The following is a 19,230-nucleotide window of genomic DNA, read 5'->3' as shown; positions in this document are numbered from 1 at the left end:
ATATATTGTGATTCAAAGTAGCACCTAGTACTTCATGTAGTGAGTCTCATAAGTTGTCTTTTTATACTAGTGGGAATTTTTCATTATAGAACTTGGCTTGTATATTCCTACAATGGGCTTCCTCAAATGCCCTAGGTCTTCATGAGCAAGCGAGTTGGATGCACACCCACTAGTTTTCTTTAGTTGAGCATTCATAGCTCTAGTGCATCTGTTGCATGGCAATCCCTACTCCTCATGTTGACATCAATTGATGGGCATCTCCATAGCCCATTGATTAGCCTCGTCAATATGAGACTTTCTCCTTTTTTGTCTTCTCCACACAATCCCCATCATCATATTCTATTCCACCCATAGTGCTATATCCATGGCTCACGCTCATGTATTACGTGAAGGTTGAAAAAGTTTGAGATTATTTAAGTATGAAATAATTGCTTGGCTTGTCATCGGGGGTATAGAAGTTGGGAACATCTTTGTGCGACGAAAATGAAGCATAGCCTAACTATATGATTTTGTAGGGATGAACTTTCTTTTGCCATGTTATTTTGAGAAGACATGATTGCTTTGATTAGTATGCTTGAAGTATTATTATTTTTGTGTCAATATGAACTTTTGTCTTGAATCTCTCAGATCTGAATATCCACATCACAATTAAGAAGATTTACATTGAAATTATGCCAAAGTATCACTCCGCATCAAAAATTCTTTTTTTTATTTACCTACTCAAGGACGAGCAGGAATTAAGCTTGGGGATGCCTGATACGTCTCCAACGTATCAATAATTTTTTATTGCTCCATGCTACTTTATCTACTGTTTTGGACTATATTGGGCTTTATTTTCCACTTTTATATTATTTTTGGGACTAACCTATTAACCGGAGGCCCAGCCCAGAATTGCTGTTTTTTGCCTATTTCAGTGTTTTGAAGAAACGGAATATCAAACGGAGTCCAAACGGAATGAAACCTTTGGGAACGTGATTTTCTCACCGAACGTGATCCAGGAGACTTGGACCCTACTCCAAGAAGTGCCAGAGGCGGTCATGAGGGTGGAGGGCGCGCCCCCCTTGGGTGCGTCCCCTACCTTGTGGCCCCCTGTTGCTCCACCAACGTACTCCTTCCTCCTATATATACCTACGTATCCCCGAACGATCAGATAAGGAGCCAAAAAAACTAATTCCACCATGGAAACCTTCTGTATCCATGAGATCCCATCTTGGGGTCTGTTCCAGAGCTCCGCCGGAGGGGGCATCCACCACGGAGGGCTTCTACATCAACACCATATCCCCTCCGATGAAGTGTGAGTAGTTTACTTCAGACCTTCGGGTCCATAGCTAGTAGCTAGATGGCTTCTTCTCTCTTTTTGGATCTCAATACAATGTTCTCCCCCTCTCTTGTGGAGATCTATTCGATGTAATCTTCTTTTTGCGGTGTCTTTGTTGAGACCGATGAATTGTGGGTTTATGATCCAGTATTATCTATGGAAAATATTTGATTCTTCTCTGAATTCTTTTATGTATGATTGAGTTATCTTTGCAAGTCTCTTCGAATTATCCTTTTTGGTTTGGCCAACTAGATTGGTAGTTCTTGCAATGGGAGAAGTGCTTAGCTTTGGGTTCAATCTTGTGGTGTCCTTACCCAGTGACAGAAAGGGTTGCAAAGCACGTATTGTATTGTTGCCATCAAGGATAACAAGATGGGGTTTTTTATCATATTGCATGAATTTATCCCTCTACATCATGTCATCTTGCTTAAGGCGTTACTCTGTTTTTAACTTAATACCCTAGATATATGCTGGATAGCGGTCGATGAGTGGAGTAATAGTAGTAGATGCAGAATCGTTTCGATCTACTTGTCTCGGACGTGATGCCTATATACATGATCATTGCCTAGATATGCTCATAACTATGCTCAATTCTGTCAATTGCTCAACAGTAATTTGTTCACCCACCGTAGAATATCTATGCTCTTGAGAGAAGCAACTAGTGAAACCTATGGCCCCCAGGTCTATTCTCATCATATCAATCTCTATCGCTTTATTTACTTGCTTTGTTTTTACTTTGCCTTTTACTTTTTACTTTGCATCTATCTATCAAAAATACCAAAAATATTATTTATCATCTCTATCAGATCTCATCCTCGTAAGTGACCGTGAAGGCATTGACAACCCCTAATCGTGTTGGTTGCGAGTAGCTATCGTTTTGTGTAGGTACGAGGGACTTGTGTGTGGTCTCCTACTGGATTGATACCTTGGTTCTCAAAAACTGAGGGAAATACTTACGCTACTTTGCTGCATCATCCTCTCCTCTTCGGGGAAATCCAACGCAGTGCTCAAGAGGTAGCACCGGGCATGCGAGCCCGGCAAGGGGTGAAGCCATCACCAGAAGCAAGCAGCCAAGACTCCTCGGCAGAGCCTGCCGGGGCTCGCGGGGGTTAAACCACCCCACCAACCACTGAAGCACAGCCCACGTTGTCAATCAGTGCGGTGTCAAGACGCAAGACGATTAAGTGGCAGCCATTCGCCACATGGCAGCCATTTCCTACGGAAGAAACCCACAGACGACACCCGTCCTACTACGTGTCAAGAAAACAGGCGCGGAGTTGGCAAGATAGCCCGGCAGGCCTTGCCGGGAGACCGGTGACATGACACTAAGAAGTGCATTTAATGCACCCTATTAGCCTGCAGAGTTATGTATGATAGCACTTTTTGCTTCATATTAGTGGATAATGACCACTTTGCCATTGTGGTGACCTCTTTAATCTATAAAAGGAGGCCCATGGCCCTCGTAGGAGGGGTTAGAAGGTTAGAAAATGGACAAGCCCAAGCCACCATATGCGCGTAGTCGCTGCAGCCCGGAGGCAACCCTTGCCGGGCAATTGTACTACGCACCACCACACCCATTCCATCATCAATCCACCAAATCAGGAGAAGGGTCTTACGCCTCGCGGTGGCCCAAAGCTAGGTAAATTGCTCATGTGCGCTCTGCCGTGCTGTCGTGCACTAATCTGCTCTTTGTGCAACACAACGTCCCCCCGCCGAACTAGCAAGGGGCCACCCGGTCCCATAGGTGGCCGCGGATACCGCGCGACATCTTTGGCGCGCCAGGTAGGGGGATCACTTGCACGAACGTGAAAGTGTGCGCAACGCATCATCTTCATCACTATCTTTGTCTTTGATGACGCCGTCGACCATGGCGCCCAAGAAGAAGAAGCCCGGCCCTTCGGCCCAGCCATCCACCTCGAAGGTTCCGCCACCCGCAGCCTCAAACGCTGGGGGTATTCAGAGACAAGCGATGATCTGAGCGTTGCTGGGGGCATGGCAGGAGCAGGTGGCGCCACCGCCACACCCTCTGCGGCTGACACGGGGGCTGAAGGTGTCGGAGAAGATCAGCATTGGCAGCATCTCGATTGTCATGCTCCATGAGGTGTGGACGAGGGGGTCACTCCGCTTGCACCCCCTCCTCCCACCGGTGGCGCAACTACAACAACGACGCTAGGTCCAGGGTGAGCCATCGCCCTCAGGCCATCCCTGCCACGGGGGCGGTCATGGCGCATGTACCCCCTCCTAGGCAAACCGACCCGACCATTGTGCTCGGCGGAGCCGTAGAACCTCGAGCACCGTCGCCGCATGACCCCGCTGCCCCAGCGGTCGTCCCATGGCAGCGTGGGCACGCTGCCTCCGTCATTGTTGCCGCTGGTACTACCAGGAGCCACGCGACGGTGCAGTCGATGTCATCAACGTCCATGCCAATCACAACCACATATGCTATGGTGCGAGCTCAGCTACTATTTAGGTTTCCGCCAGCAGCCGAGGAGATGGATGAATGGCGTGCCACCATCCAGAGCCTGCTCGGTTTCGCCGAGGCTGGGGGCTCGCGACGAGCTAGCCTGCCACGACCTCCCCGAGCGACTGCGACCGCACGCACTACTGGCCAAACAGAGGGTGTTGTCCCCACAGTGCAGTCCCCACCGCGGCAGCCGACGCGGGCGCCATAAAATCAAGACCCTGACGATGTCTCGATGGCCTCTTCCAACCCTCAAGCACGTCCAGGCCGATGCCGAGCCCCGGAGGATAGGCGGCAGGGAGACACGCGCGCCGTCATGTGTCGTTGCCATGACGACCTCCGCCAGACCGACGGGTGGGGAGGCCTCAACATCGATGAGCCCACGCTCGGTGTTGGCGGGTGCCTACCTTTCGAGGTCGGCTGCCTTGCCTTTATGCGAGAGCTAAGACAAGTCCGTTGGCCGTCCGTTCGCACGTTCAAGCTAGAGATACCCGAGAAGTATGACGGGAGGCTAAACCCTGCAGAGTTCCTGAGCATCTACACCATCGCTGTTCAGGCTACCGGGAGAAGAGATGAGAAGGTGTTCGCCAACTACTTCCCTTTGTCCCTCAAGTCCAATGTGAGTTCTTGGTTGATGCACCTGCCGGAGAACTCCATTTCGTCATGGGCAGATCTGTGCCACGAGTTCATTGGTGGTTTCTACTGGGCAACGTGGTAATTTCAAAAAAAAATCCTACGATCATGCAAGATCTATCTATGTGATGCATAGCAACGAGAGGGGAGAGTGTGTCCACATACCCTCGTAGACCGAAAGCGGAAGCGTTATGACAATGCGGTTGATGTAGTCATACGTCTTCATGATCTGACCGATCTTAACACCGAAGGTATGACACCTCCGTGATCAGCACACATTCAGCTCGGGGACGTCCCTCGTACTCTTGATCCAGTTGAGGCCGAAGGAGAGTTTCGTCAGCACGACGGCGTGGTGACGATGATGATGAAGTTACCGGTGCAGGGCTTCACCTAAGCACTACAATGATATGACCGAGGTGTGTAACTGTGGAGAGGGGCACCACACACGGCTAAACAATGTCAACTTGTGTGTCTATGGGGTGCCCCTTGGCCACGTATATAAAGGATGCAGGAGGAGGAGGCCGTCCCTCATAGGGCGCGCCCAAAGTGTGGAGTCCTACTAGGACTCCCTAGTCCTAGTAGGATTCCACCTCCCACATGGAATAGGAAAAGGGGAAGGGAGATGGAGAATGAAGGAAGGGGGCGCCCCTTTCCCTAGTCCAATTCGGACCAGTCCATGGGGAAGGGGCGCGACCACCCTTGAAGCCTTTCTCTCCTTTCCCATATGTCCCATTAAGGCCCAATACGAATTCCCGTAACTCTCCGATACTCCGAAAAATACCAGAATCACTCGCAACCTTTCCGATATCCGAATATAGCCTTCCAATATATCGATCTTTACGTCTCGACCATTTCGGGACTCCTCGTCACGTCCGTGATCTCATACGGGACTCCTAAAAAACTTCGGTCATCAATTCACATAACTCATAATACAAATCATCATCAAACATTAACCGTGCGGACACTACGGGTTCGAGAACTATGTAGACATGACCGAGACACGTCTCCGCTCAATAACCAATAGCGAAACCAGGATGCTCATATTTGTTCATACATATTCTTCGAATATCTTTATCGGTCAAACCGCATAACAACATAAGTTGTTCCCTTTGTAATCGGTATGTTACTTGCCTGCGATTCGATCGTCGATATCTCAATACCCAGTTCAATCTCGTTACAGGGAAGTCTCTTTACTCGTTCCATAATACTTCATCCCGCAACTAACTCATTCGTTACAATGCTTGCAAGTCTTATAGTGATGAGTATTACCGAGAGGGCCCAGAGATACCTCTCCGAAACACGGAGTGACAAATCCTAATATCGATCTATGCCAACCCAACAAACACCTTCGGAGACACCTGTAGAGCACCTTTATAATCACCCTTTTACGTTGTGACGTTTGGTAGCACACAAAGTGTTCCTCCGGTATTCTGGAGTTGCATAATCCCATAGTCTGAGGAACATGTATAAGTCATGAAGAGAGCAGTAGCAATGAAACTGAAACGATCATAATGCTAAGCTAACGGATGGGTCATGTCCATCACATCATTCTCCTAATGATGTGATCACGTTCATCAAATGACAACACATGTCTATGGTTAGGAAACATAACCATCTTTGATAAACGAGCTAGTCAAGTAGAGGCATACTAGGGACAATATGTTTTGTCTATGTATTCACACATGTACTAAGTTTCCGGATAATACAATTCTAGCATGAATAATAAACATTTACCATGAAATAAGGAAATAAATAATAACTTTATTATGGCCTCTAGGTCATATTTCCTTCAGTCTCCCACTTGCACTAGAGTCAATAATCTAGTTCACATCGCCATTTGATTTAACACCAATAGTTTACATCTGTACGTGATTAACACCCATAGTTCACATAGTCATGTGACCAACACCCAAAGGGTTAACTCGAGTCAATAATCTAGTTCACATCGCTATGTGATTAACACCCAAAGAGTACTAAGGTGTGATCATGTTTTGCTCGTGAGAGAAGTTTAGTCAACGGGTCTATCAAATTCAGAGCCGTATGTATATTGCAAATATTCTATGTCTACAATGCTCTGCATGGAGCTATTATAGCTAATTGCTCCCACTTTTAATATGTATCCATATTAAGACTTAGAGTCATCTGGATTGGTGTAAAAGCTTGCATCGATGTAACTCTTTATGATGAACTCTTTATCACCTCTATATCCGAGAAATATTTCCTTAGTCCTCACTAGGGATAATCTTGACCGTTGTCCAGTGATCTACTCCTAGATCCAAATTGTACTCCCTTGCCAAACTCAGGGCAGGGTACACAATAGGTATGGTACACAGCACATCATACTTTATAGAACCTATGACTATGGCATAGGTAATGACTTTCATTCTCTTTCTATTTTCTGTCGTGGTCGGGCCTTGAGTCTTACTCAAATTTACACCTTGTAATACAGGCAAGAAACCTTTCTTTGACTGATCCATTTTGAACTTTTCCAAACATTACCAAGGTATGTGCTTTGTGAAAGTCCAATTAAGCGTCTTGATCTATCTCTATAGATCTTGATGCCCAATATGTAAGCAGCTTCACCGAGGTATTTCATTGAAAAAACTCTTATTCAAGTATCCCTTTATGCTATCCAGAAATTATTTCAATCAACAATATGTCATCCACATATATATTAGAAATGCTACAGAGCTCCCACTCACTTTCTTGTAAATACAGGCTTCACTTCAAGTTTGTATAAAACTATATGCTTTGATCAACTCATCAAGGCATATATTCCAACTCCGAGATGCTTGCACCAGTCCATAAATGGATCGCTGGAGCTTGCACACCTTGTTAGTACCTTTAGGATTGACAAAACCTTCTGGTTGCATCATATACAACTCTTCTTTAAGAAATATCCATTTAAGGAATGTAGTTTTGACATCCATTTGCCAGATTTCATAAAATATGGCAACTGCTAACATGATTCGGATGGATTTAAGCATCGCTACAGTTGAGAAAATCTCATTGTAGTCAACACCTTGAACTTGTCGAAAACCTTTTGCAACAAGTCGAGCTTTGTAGATAGTAACACTACTATTAGTGTCTGTCTTCCTCTTGAAGATCCATTTATTTAATATGGCTTGCCGATCATCGGGCAAGTCCACCAAAGTCCACACTTTGTTCTCATACATGGATCCCATCTCAGATTTCATGACCTCAAGCCATTTTGCGGAATCTGGGCTCATCATCGCTTCCTCATAGTTCGTAGGTTCATCATGGTCTAGTAACATGATTTATAGAATAGGATTACCGTACCACTTTGGTGCGGACTGTACTCTGGAAGACCTACGAGGTTCTGTAGTAAATTGATCTGAAGTTTCATGATCATTATCATTAGCTTCCTCACTAATTGGTGTAGGAATCACTGCAACTGATTCTTGTGATGAACTACTTTCCAATTCGGGATAAGGTACAATTACCTCATCAAGCTCTACTTTCCTCCCACTCACTTCTTTCAAGAGAAACTCCTTCTCTAGAAAGGATCCATTCTTAGCAACGATCTTGCCATCGGATCTGTGATAGAAGGTGTACCCAATAGTTTCCTTTGGGTATCCTATGAAGACGCATTTCTCTGATTTGGGTTTGAGCTTATTAGGTTGAAGCTTTTTCACATAAGTATCACAGCCCCAAATTTTAAGAAACGACAACTTTGGTTCCTTGACAAACCACAGTTCATAAGGCGTCATCTCAACGAATTTTGATGGTGCTCTATTTAAAGTGAATGTAGCTGTCTAAAATGCATAACCCCAAAACGATAGTGGTAAACCGGTAAGAGACATCATAGATCGCACCATATCTAATAAAGTGCGGTTACGACATTCGGACACACCATTACCCTATGGTGTTCCAGGTGGCGTAAGTTGTGAAACAATTTCACATTGTTTTAAATGAAGGCCAAACTCGTAACTCAAATATTATCCTCTATGATCAGATCATAGAAACTTTATTTTCTTATTATGATGATTCTCCACTTCACTATGAAATTCTTTGAACTTTTCAAATGTTTCAGACTTGTGTTTCATTAAGTAGATATACCCATATTTGCTCAAATCATCTGTGAAGGTCAGAAAATAAAGATACCCTCCACAAGCATTAACACTTATTGGATTGCATACATCGGTATGTATTATTTCCAATAAGTCACTAGCTCGTTCCATTGTTCCGGAGAACGGAGTTTTAGTCATCTTGCCCATAAGGCGCGGTTCGCAAGCATCAAATGATTCATAATCAAGTGATTCCAAAAGTCCATCTTTATGGAGTTTCTTCATGCGCTTTACACCGATATGACCCAAACGGCAGTGCCACAAATATGTTGCACTATCATTATCAACTTTGCATCTTTTGGCATCAATATTTTGAATATGTGTACCACTATGTTCAAGATTCAATAAACCATCAACATTGGGTGTATGACCATAGAAGGTTTTATTCATGTAAATAGAATAACAATGTATTCTCTATTTTAGATGAATAATCGTATTGCAATAAACATGATCTAAGCATATTTATGCTCAACGCGAACACCAAATAACATTTATTTAGGTTCAACACTAATCTCAAAAGTATAGGGAGTGTGCGATGATGATCATATTAATCTTGGAACCACTTCCAACACACATCGTCACTTCACCCTCAACTAGTCTCTGTTTATTCTGTAACTCCTATTTTGAGTTACTAATCTTAGCAATCGAACAAGTGTCAAATACCCACGGGCTACTAGAAACACTAGTAAGGTACACATCAATAACCTGTATATTAGATATACCCTTGTTCACTTTTGCCATCCTTCTTATCCACCAAATATTCAGGGCATTTCCGCTTCCAGTGACCATTTACTTTGCGGTAGAATCACTCAGTTTCAGGCTTTGGTCCAGCTTTGGGCTTCTTCACGGGAGTGACAACTTGCTTGACTTGAAGTTCCCTTTCTTTCCCTTTGCCGTTTTCTTGAAACTAGTGGTCTTGTCAATCATCAACACTTGATGCTCTTTTTTGATTTCTAAGTTCGTTGATTTCGGCATCACGAAGAGCTCGGGATTTGTTTTCGTCATCCCTTGCATACTATAGTTCATCACGAAGTTCTAGTAACTTGGTGATGGTGACTAGAGAACTCTGTCAATCGCTATCTTATCTGGAAGATGAACTCCCACTTGATTCAAGCGATTGTAGTACCCAGACAATCTGAGCACATGCTCACTGCTTGAGCTATTCTCCTCCATCTTTTAGCTATAGAACTTGTTGGAGACTTAATATCTCTCAACTCGGGTATTTGCTTGAAATATTAACTTCAACTCCTGGAACATCTCATATGGTCCATGATGTTCAAAATGTCTTTGAAGTCCCGATTCTAAGCTGTAAAGCATGGTGCACTAAACTATCATGTAGTCATCATATTAAGCTAGCCAAACGTTCATAACGTCTGCATCTGCTCCTGCAATAGTTTTGTCACCTAACGGTGCATCAAGAACATAATTCTTCTGTGCAGCAATGAGGATAAACCTCAGATCATGGACTGAGTCCGCATCAATGCTACTATCATCTTTCAACTTAGTTTTCTCTAGGAACACATATAAAAACATAGGGAAGCAACAAGGCGAGCTATTGATCTACAACATAATTTGCAAAATACTATCAGAACTAAGTTCATGATAAATTAAAGTTCAATTAATCATATTACTTAAGAACTCCCACTTATATAGACATCCCTTTAGTCATCTAAATGATCACGTGATCCAAATCAACTAAACCATGTCTGATCATCACGTGAGATGCAGTAGTTTTCAATGGTGGACATCACTATGTTGATCATATCTACTATATGATTGACGCTCGACATTTCGGTCTTGAGTGTTCCGAGGCCATATCTGCATATTCTAGGCTCATCAAGTTTAACCCGAGTGTTCTGCGTGTGCAAAACGAGTTTGCACCCATTGTATGTGAACGTAGAACTTATCACACCGATCATCACGTGGTGTCTCGGCACGACGAACTGTAGCAACGGTGCATACTCAGGGAGAACACTTGTACCTTGAAATTTAGTAAAGGGATCATCTTATAATGCTACCAACATTCTAAGAAAAATAAGATGCATAAAGGATAAACATCACACGCAATCAAATATGTGACATGATATGGCCATCATCATCTTGTGCTCATGATCTCCATCATCGAAGCATCATCATGATCTCCAACGTCACCGACGCGACACCTTGATCTCCATGGTAGCATCGTTGTCGTCTCGCCACCTATTGTCACTACAAAAAATACACTTCCGTGATGATACGTGTTTGTCACAGTAGGTTGCATTTTTTTCATGCATGTACATCCATGACGATTTTATGACAGAATCAAGATAGTCATACCTGTGCTGTCATAGAAGTGTTCCATGACATTACCAAAATTATCATCACTGAAGTGTCCACTTCCATGACGATAAATCGCGCATCATAGAAGTGCTTTCGTCAAGGGTGACCGACACATGGCATCCACCGAAATGGGACGGCCTTAAGCACCGTTAAGCTATCGGGTCCGGTTTTGGATCCGATAACCCCGCTAACAGCCACGACCTATGCTGATTATCCACATGTAAAATTCTCATTGGCCGACGAAACCACGCGTTAGCTCCGCGTTGGCACAGGTGTCACTCATCCGACGGTCGAGATGGGCCTATGATATGTTGACACGTGGACGGGCCCAAAAGTGGCCCATAAAGTTTAAATGGGTCGGCCCAACTAAAGGCTCACAAGATTGAGCGGACCATAATGGGTCAGCCCAGCTAAAGGCCCACAAGATTTTGCTGACCATAATGGGCCGGCCTAGCTAAAGTTCCACAGATTTAGCGGACCATAATGGGCCAGCCCAGCTAAAGGCCCACAAGATTTTGCAGACCATAATGGGCCGGCCCAGCTAAAGGCCGAACATTCTCAGTTAAGGCCCATACGGCTAGTGTCAAATCGGCCCATCAACGGCCTGTCCTAAATTGTCATCATCGCGGCCCATGGTCACTTCTGGCCCGTTAACAGTAATCTAAGTATTTGGGCCGAATTACGGCCCGGTGTATTTCCGGCCTGTTAAAGGTCCTGCTTCATTTGGGCCCATTTGCAGGCCATTGAAACTTTCGGCCCATAAACGACTGTGCAGGATTTGGGTCATATTCGGCCATGTCTGACATTCGTCCTATTAGAAGCCCACTATAGATTTGGGCCACTTTCGGCCTGTTGTGATTTTCGGCCTGTTACGTCGGACGAAATCCATGGGCCATATGTGGCCCAACGTCACATCGGGCCCATTAATGGCCCATATAAAAATGACGATAATCTAGCCCGACCGAACTTCTGGCCTGTTAAAGGCCCGTGTATTAGGTTGGCACATTTACAGCCCGTCCGAATTTTGGTCTGTGAAAGATCCATATCATAAATGGGCCACCATTTCGGCCTGCTAAGACTAGTGGGTTATTTGGCACAATCAGGGCCCAATCTCACTTTCGGCCTATTAAAGGCCCATGTTTTTTATGGGCTCGAGATGTTTACACCTGTAGAAGTCCTATTGTTACCGAGGGCCCAAATTATGTTTCGGCGAGTTAAAGGCCCACTATGGGCACATGCCTACCAGAAAAATATGAAAGCTTATGCTGATTTAGGCCCAGATATTTTTAGTGGGCTACATGAAAATTTCAGCCCATAATCGTTTTTAGCCCAATTGGAATGGGACTGACGAATGTTGGCATGTTGGGCTCCTACGAAGCTTTCAGCCAAATACATTACTAAGATAAACCTACACTATACAAAAATAGCGTCGTAATTACTGCAGCCTTTGGCAGCATCATAAATGTTGTATCACAACAAAATAAATTCCAACAATACAATAAAAGGACTGTTGGCATAAAGTTTACAGTCCTTGTAGATAAAAGCACCATCAGATGTATAGAAGCACAGATCATTTGACCTGAGTGCTAATGTTTCAGGCTGTAGAATCTGATGGAGCAGCACGATCTTCACCTTTTTTCCGACATTGCTCTTGAACAACGAAGCGAATGTCTGATAGTATGGTTTCAAAACCATTCATATCTTGACGACATTCGTCAACCACTATTCTTGTTTCCGAAACGACGTCCATTAGGGATTGGACTTGTGTCTGGAGCATAGGTATATCACTCTGTCTAGCAGGAAGATTTTGTTCAGTAGGCGATTTGGACGAGGTTACCTTGACAACCAACCCAGAATTACGCAGGAAGGTGCTTATTGCACTGTTAGTGGAGAGACACTGACGCACTGCAGCAAGAGGTGACATTGTGCCTGTGGTAGCCTCGTCATCTTCAGGTGGTTGTGGCTGTTCAATCATTTGTTCCATAGCTTCCTGAAAGTTTGAACTTGTAGATTAGTGCACCAATAAGTTACTAATGAGACAAAAACAAACAAAGTATGTTACACATTTATACATAACTTATTTTGGTGAACTACTGTAATACATTAGCATGTATTGTAGTGCCAACTACATAATAAAATCACTTTCGAAACATATGTCCATGTAGCATGCCTACTGTATTGTCTATTACCTCACATTCGTTGACATCTAAGGATAAAGAGACACGGTTTAAAGTAGGATGAACATAGTATGACATCATTCATATCATGGGCAAACAGATATAAAACAAACAGGCTATTTTATCATTGTGTGCGCACATGAACATAACAACTACTCCCTCCGTCCCATAATGTAAGACGTTTTTGACACTACACTAGTGTCAAAAAGCGTCTTATATTATGGGACGAAGGGAGTAGATTACAAATCAAGTCCAAAAGAATATCCTTCATCTCTTTTAAACCATGTAAGGTGAAATGATACGTTAAGACAACTATGTATAAAAGTGAACAGAGTAACTGACATTGGCTGCAAACCAAGTAGTTAAATGAACACATCATAGTACCAATCAGTTCAAAGGCAGGAGGAGTAAGGACTAACAACAGCGGCTTGAACTGGTGTGCTCATGCCCTTCATCTTGCTGGTGTGGCAATCCTTGAAGATTTGCACTGCATTCGGTTCAGGTTCTTTTTGGTCCGCACGGGTTTTCCTCTATATTTGGAACAATTCAATATAGATACGATAATATGGCACGGAAAAAAGAAGGAAGTAGCAGCTATTTAAAAGAGCCTCATAGTGTGCAATATAGCTACGAGATCCTATTGTCTGTTGGAATTTCACTTTAGAATGGTTGGTCTTGTTCTTCAAATAGTTAGCCTAGAAGAAGATACACTTGTAAGGCACATACATAAATACAAGTTCAATATGTGGTCTGATCAAATACATATAGCCTACCTGATACATTGGATCAGACCAGTGTTTAACGAGGGTTGTCCAGTCTTCATCTGTAATATATTCCACTCAAGATGTTTGGGCGATTTCATTGTTAGCCTTGCCTTCAAAGTGAGATTTTCTAAGGTGGTACCGATACTGTCGCAGAGCAGACTGAAAAACATGAGTGCATGCTTGTTTAGTTGCATCATCTTTCGGACCCAACTTGAACCTCATGTGTTGAAAAAAGAATGTGAGTCTTATAAGGAGGAAGCTAGAAAGTATGGGACAGAACAAGACAATATTACTAATTGCGATGAATAACATTACTTACCGATAAATGGTCAAGGAAGGTGTTAAACTGTGTATTGTCTTTTTCATTCCTGTACTGGATCCACGTTGGGAGGATACGTGCATGACACCTAACGTCAACGGCTGCCTCTGATACTAACTTGGCTGACTCTATAGCATCACGTGGCCTTTTTAAACCTGCCTCAAAATGGATCTCCATTCTTCCTCCTTTAGATTTTGTTAATATGTCAAGCATTATCCCTGATGTCTGTTTTCGCTTGCGTTGTGGTGTCAACGAATATGGAAAGTGTTAGTGTACATCAAACTGTGAGAGTACATATAAAGGAGCATGCAACTGCAACTTGACTCGGTCAGGTACCATCTTGGTGTTGATGCTCATGAGGTTCATCTGATCTTGCCAAGTCCTGTTGTGTCAGCAGTGCTTCAGAAGTAGTGTTAGGTGTGAAGGCATCTTGGGAACTGGCCAGTTCCGGAGCAAATGAACGAGTAACTTGTTGAGATGCTGGTACAGTTGAAGCAGATGCTGTAGCTGGTGGAGCAGGTGATACTGTGTTTGTAGATTTAGCCGGTGGACTTGGACCTTCTACTGCACTATAAGTACCAGCAGAATCTTGACGGTAGATCCTTTTCCATTTCACCCGACGAATAACATCACTCCCTACTATATTATTTTCCTTGCTCTTTTTTGACTTTGCCATGTCAAGCCGTACCCACAACACAAAGAAATAAATCGATCTTCAGAACTCATTGATGCATGATACAGACAAGCAATACTTTGATGTAAGGTAACCGTATGAGGATGGAATATGTAAGAAAAACAGGACGGCATGACATATTCACAGCTACGATGTGTAAACTAAGCAGAAGTATTTTCAAGAAAATAGAAGTAATGCAAGCTAGACACCATATGAAAGATGCAACCAATATTACTCTGCCAAGTTAAAAGTGTCTTGTCATAAGTGGCAATTCGAAAAATTAGAAGCAGTACAATGTAGAAATCAATGCAAGATGCAACCACTACCAAACTGGCATGTTAAAAGTGTCTGATCATGAGTGACTGATGCGGGATACACAACAGCAGTACTTTGATGTAAGAACATGGTTTGATAGATAGATGCAGTGTATTCTAGACACAGAAAGCCATGCCATATGCACATGTATAACGTATAAACTCAGCAGGTGCAATTTAGTCAAAATAGAAGAAATATAGGCTAGACAACATATGCAACATGAAACCAATTATCACACTGTCAACTTAGAGCAAGCACCTGCGATGGTGGAGTACGGGAGATGAACTCATCATGTAGACTTGGGACTTCAACTTCATTAGTAGTAGCAGTGGCAAATATAGAGAGTCTTTGTTTGAGTCGGTGTGGTGGACCACCAACATCCCCTAACTTACTCTTTTCCTTCCTATTTTCTGATATTGCCTTATGATGTCAAAACCACAAGAAGATGAATAAAATTAGCTCTGCATAACTGGTTGATGCATGATACAGACGAATACTACTTTGATGTAAGGCAAGTGCAGGATAGGAGGATGGAATATATACAAAAATAGACAGCATTTCATATTCACACGTACGATAGGAGGATGGAATATGTGTGAAAAAACAGTAAGCGGAAGGCATTTCAACAAAATTAGAAATGAAAGGTAGGCACCATATGAACATGCAACCAATATCACTCTACCAGGTAAAAAGTGTCTCGTCGTAAGTGCCATTTCAAGAAATTAGAAGCAGTACAAGCTAGAAGACAATGCAAGATGCAACCTACATCACAGTCCCAAGTTAAATGTGTCTTATGGGTAAGTGGTAGTTGCAGGTATAAGTTGTAAGCTACGCAGATGCAATTCAACATAATCAGAAGCAATACAAACTAGACATCAAACGGAAAAAGCAACCACATATAATAGTTCCAAGTTAGAGCAAGCACCTATGATGGTGGAGTAGGGGGGTGTGATCATCATGTACACGTATGTTCTAGAAACAGGAACACGTGTCATATTCACAGGCATTATGTGTAAAGTAAGCAGATGCAATTCAACAAAGTTAGAAGCAACACAAGCTAGACATCATACGCAACATGCAACCACATATAATAGTGCCAAGTTAGAGCAAGCACCTGTGATGGTGGAGTAGGGGAGATGTGCTCATCATCTACAGAGCTACGTTGACTGTCCAGCCTTGTGTTGTCTTGATAATCTTGTAGGGAGGATGGTGGAGTAGAATCTGTAGAGACCCCCTATTTGAGTTGCTCCGAAGGACCACCATCATCCACTGTCGGACTAATTTCCTTCAGCTGTAATGATTTTGCATTGTGAAGTCAAACCAATAAGAAAAAGGATTAAAATTCGCTCTTCAGAACTCATTCATGCATGATACTGACAAACACTACTCGGATGAAAGGCAAACACATGATGCGAGGATGGAATATGTATGAAAAACAGGATGGCCTGACATATTCACACCTATGATGTGGTAACTAAGCAGAAGGCATTTCAACAAATTAGAGGCACTGCAAGCTGGACACCATACGAAAGATGCAACCAATATCACTCTGCCAAGTTCAAACTGTATGGCGTTTCAACAAATTAGAAGCAGTACATGCTAGAAATCATATGCAAGACACAACCAATATCACAGTGGCGACTTAAAGGTGCCTTATCATAAGTGGCTGATGCGCGATATGCAAGAACAGTAGTCTGATGTAAGAAAATTGTGTGATCAGATATAGTATGTTCTAGAAACAGGAACACATGTCATATTCACAGGCATTATGTGTAAAGTAAGCAGATGCAATTCAACAAAGTTAGAAGCAATACAAGCTAGACATCATACACAACATGCAACCACATATAATAGTGCCAAGTTAGAGCAAGCACCTGTGATGGTGGAGTAGGGGAGACGTGCTCGTCATCTACACAGCTACATTGACTATCTAGCCTTGCGTTGTCTTGTGAATCTTGTTGGGAGGATGGAGGAGTAGAATCTGTAGAGAACCTCCGTTTTAGTTGCTCGGAAGGACCATCATCATCCAATGCCTTGCCAATTTCCTTCAGCTTTATTGATTTTGCATTGTGAGGTCAAACCGACAAGAAAAAGGAATATAATTCGCTCTTCAGAACTCATTCATGCATGATACTGACAAACACTACTCTGATGAAAGGCAAAGTCATGATACGAGGATGGAATATGTACGAAAAAATGGACGGCTTGACATATTCACACCTATGATGTGGTAACTAAGCAGAAGGCACTTCAACAAATTAGAAGCACTGCAAACTAAAGACCATATGGAAGGTGCAATCAATATCACTCTGCCAAGTTAAAACTGTCTCGTCATAGGTGGCGTTCATCAAATTAGAAGCAATACATGCTAGAAATCATATAAAATACGCAAACCAATATCACACTATCAACTTAAAGGTGTCCCATTGAGGGAGTCCTGGACTAGGGGGTGTCCGGACAGCCGGACTATCATCATCGGCCGGACTCCAAGACTATGAAGATACAAGATTGAAGACTTCGTCCCGTGTCCGGATGGGACTTTCCTGGGCGTGGAAGGCAAGCTTGCGATACGGATATGTAGATCTCCTACCATTGTAACCGACTCTGTGTAACCCTAGCCCTCCCCGGTGTCTATATAAACCGGACGGTTTTAGTCCATAGGACGAACAACTATTACAACAATCATACCATAGGCTAGCTTCTAGGGTTTAGCCTCCTTGATCTCGTGGTAGAACCACTCTTGTACTACCCATATCATCATTATCAATCAAGCAGGAGTAGGGTTTTACCTCCATCGAGAGGGCCCGAACCTGGTTAAAAACATCGTGTCCCTTGTCTCCTGTTACCATCCGCCTAGACACACAGTTCGGGACCCCCTACCCGAGATCCGCCAGTTTTGACACCGACATTGGTGCTTTCATTGAGAGTTCCTCTGTGCCATCGCCGATAGGAAGGATGCCTCTTCCCGTCTTCAAGGACGGTATCTTCGCCAAAGGAGCCTTGGCCGCCGGCCAAACTATCCGGCTTGGTGGTTTTCTCATGACCGCCTGTTCGGCCACCGCTTCGACGATGACCTCTCGGGTCATCAAAAGCAATCTTCACGTCAACTCGGAATTCGCCGAGCAGCTGGATCCAACAGAGCTCTCGTCCGTAAACGAACTCTTGGATCGCATCGCCGCCCTGGGAGTCGCTACAGACTACAATTAGATTGGGCTTAAAACCGATCTAAGAGAGATTAACTCTCCCCAGGTTACCCACCACGTCGCGGTGGTAGAGGAACATCGCGGCGACTCTTCTCCTATATTGCAAACTAGCCATGTCCGGGCTTCCGAACCCTCCATGCCCGATTCCCGCGGAGGGACGGACTTCGATCAAGCGCTGAACCTAAAGTCAGGCATCGGACCGGACTCGTTGGACAACATTCCACTGTCCAGGCTTCCGAATTCGGAAACTTCTCGGCCCTTGAGCCTTGAGATGGGTAGGGTTCCGGACTCAATTCCACCCACCCACCCAGACATATGCGATCTATATCTAATCCGGCAAGAGCCTGCTGAAATAGTACATCATTACTGGGTCAGATTCCTCCTGGCTATGGACAGGATAAAGGACTGCTGAGAGGAAAACGCAATCTCAATTTTTTGCAACAATTGCACGAACGAGGGAATCTTGAACGCCGTCAGCCGTCATGAAATCACACGCTTCGCCGACCTGGCGTCCATAGTACGAAAGTATTGTGCGATGGAGAGTTTCCGGAAAACCGAAAATAAGTTTTGGGACAATCCGGCCCGGAATACAACCCTAGTCCGCAACAAAAGGGTGAATTACACTCAGGCACCAGGTACAAAAACCAAAAAGCAAAAACCCCATAAAGGGCATGGAACCGTACTGGAGGGATGGCTTAGCGGACCCTGTAAAATTCACAGTACAGAGGGCGCCACCCCAACACATAGCCTTCGAGCATGTTGGATATTACGGCAGGTGGCCAAAAGTGGCGAGGAGCTTCTAGCCCCGGAAAACCACTCCAACAATACCGGTACGGTATCAACAGTCTTCGAAACTTTCACATCAAACAATATGCGGAAACGAACAATCTGCAGCCTCGCCGAAGTCTACCAAGTAGCAACAACAAATCCTTGGAGCGACACGGCCATCACCTTCAACGC

This window comes from Triticum aestivum, chromosome 7B (genome assembly GCF_018294505.1).
Source record: "Triticum aestivum cultivar Chinese Spring chromosome 7B, IWGSC CS RefSeq v2.1, whole genome shotgun sequence".
NCBI classification, from domain to species: domain Eukaryota; kingdom Viridiplantae; phylum Streptophyta; class Magnoliopsida; order Poales; family Poaceae; genus Triticum; species Triticum aestivum.
This window is presented reverse-complemented; position numbering follows the sequence as displayed.